Source organism: Morone saxatilis, unplaced genomic scaffold (genome assembly GCF_004916995.1).
Source record: "Morone saxatilis isolate NCDOM2014 unplaced genomic scaffold, NCSU_SB_2.0 Contig15, whole genome shotgun sequence".
Lineage (NCBI taxonomy): Eukaryota > Metazoa > Chordata > Actinopteri > Moronidae > Morone > Morone saxatilis.
In genome coordinates this window covers 7582908-7585186 of record NW_023339707.1, presented here as the reverse complement: position 1 = coordinate 7585186, position 2279 = coordinate 7582908, and the positions used below count along the sequence as shown (strand labels likewise).

General features: G+C 39.8%; 1 protein-coding gene across 1 annotated transcript in view; it reads left to right on the top strand.

Moving 5' to 3' along the window:
* bsna (bassoon presynaptic cytomatrix protein a) overlaps nucleotides 1-2279 on the top strand; it is a 137455-nt gene that overhangs the window by 30086 nt on the left and 105090 nt on the right. The window lies entirely within an intron of this gene.

The following is a 2279-nucleotide window of genomic DNA, read 5'->3' as shown; positions in this document are numbered from 1 at the left end:
GTGTGCGTGTGTGTGTGTGCAGGATGGTTTAACTTGTTTCTTTTTTTTTCCATGTCTGTCTTTGCTCTGCCGCTTTAAATTTGTACAACAAGAAAAGATTGTTGAGGTTTTTTTGGGTACATAAATGGAATCAATAATCAAATAATGCTGATTTATAGTGGGGGGTTAAGTGTTTGGGTATGAATATAATTTAATCCTGTAGGCGGACAGAAGTCACTGTGGATTAATGTTTCAGGTTTAGATGATAAAAAACAGGACGCACACAGCTAAAGTTTGAGTCTGGAAACAGAACCAGCAGAAACACACAGGATAAAGATTTATTCTGGCCTGTTGCTAGAATGAGCGAGGGAGCAGAGAGAGAGATGTTTTCGGCTCTGGCAGTAGCTACTTTAGTTTTTTGTGCCAAAAATCGCACCTTTGACTTGAATGAGAAGTGACTGAATGAAAATGATGAAAGAAGTTAAAGAGATGGTTTCAGGCGAGGGAGAAAAATTAGGTCATGGAGAGAGAGAGAGATTGAGAGAGAGAGAGCATAAGTGAAAACTAGTTTAAACAAATCTGCTAAAAAATCTTCCTATTTCTGGAAGGAAAAAAAAGATAATGGCAAGGTTTAACTTAAAAAGTATAAAACGCATGTATAAGGAAAGGAACGAGACCATGAAAGTAGAAGCTGTGTGTGTGTGACTTTGTAGTGTACGTCTTTGTATTTGTGATAGACAGTGAGTGTAAAGACTCAGCAAGTGGCAGTAATTCCTTCCTGAGGCGCTGACAGAATCTCCATTAATGTTCTAAGGCAAGACACATGGGTCATGACAATGTGTGTGTGTGTGTGTGTGTGTGTGTGTGTGTGTGTGTGTGCGAAAGTTGCTTGTACTCAGGTGTGATGTAAAGACAGGAAGCCCAACACTACATTATTTGGCATTCAGAGAGAGATAGGGAGGGGGGATGGGCGGAGGAGTAAAGAAAGAAAGGACAGATCAATGCGACTGTAAAGTTATTCAGCGATGAATGGAGCGCTGAGAAGGAGAGAGGAGGTTAAGAGGCTCTCTTTGATTGAGAGGAGGTTGACGCTTGCCTTTGGTGACGGGTTCAAACTATCAGCCTCGTGTCAGCGTCTGGTGACAGATATGGAAATCTCCGCCTCCCTGGGCAGACAGGAAAGACTTCAGACAGAGAACACAACCGCGAAAAGTGCAGAAGCACAACGCTATATCTGATATATTAGCCATGCTGGCACCCATTGATTCCCACTGATGTCAGGTCCCGGGGCATGCCATTGGCAGACAGCGCGATAAACACTCTGCTGGATTAAACAAACAACTGTGGTTGTGTTGTTGTGTCTCATTTTTCATTTGCTTTTGTGGGGGAGAGTATTGGCACCAGAACAGTCCTTGTGTACCTGGTACATCATTCACCCTGATGCTCCATGCTAACAAATGAGCATCCACTGCTGCGCAATAGTAAATGACTAATACCATTAATAATAACACTGTTATTCAGTACTGGCAATTAGAAATCTCCTTTCTGTTTTGTTGTGATTAGTGGCATTTTGCAGATGTATGCATTTTAAAATGATTTGAATTATTTTAATATACACTATTCTCTCTTTAAGACTGAACTTTTTTTTATTGAATAGCCTAAAAATAATAATTCAAACCTACTCATAAAATGCAGTAAAAAATGTGAAGGATACTTGAAGGTTGCCAATGCAGCAAAACTGCTTTCCTTCAGTGCACATGTATATGAGCAAGTGATTCGTCAGACAGTCTACCTCTCAAACGGGAGCACTTGATTTTATGGCTGCAACTATTTTGGTAACCGGTTAATTGTTCAAGTAATTTTTAATAGAAAAATGGTTTCAGCCTCTCAAATGTGGAGATTTACTGCTTGATGCTATGATGGATAAAAAAAAAGAAAAAAATTCCTTCAAAAATTCCTCAAGGTTTAGTGCTTTTAATCTTCTTTACTACTACCACTACTACTTGCACATGATGTAGGTTGCTCTCTTAATATATGTTATGCAATGTTGGCATCGAACGACTGAGTTTTCTTAAAAAACATTAAACAACCAGCAGCCACACAACAACCTTTGCACAAGACTTAGTTATTGTTGGCACAGTATGTCATGAATGTTTTATTGGCTGTGATTTAAAATTCACCTACTGTATTTACAGTACAGCAGCTCCTGACCGGCTCTTGTGGGATTATCTTTAAGACAAAGCTTTGATCGCTGCTCAGGTGCACATTCTTGTACACATGGTCCTGTGTGTGTGTGTGTG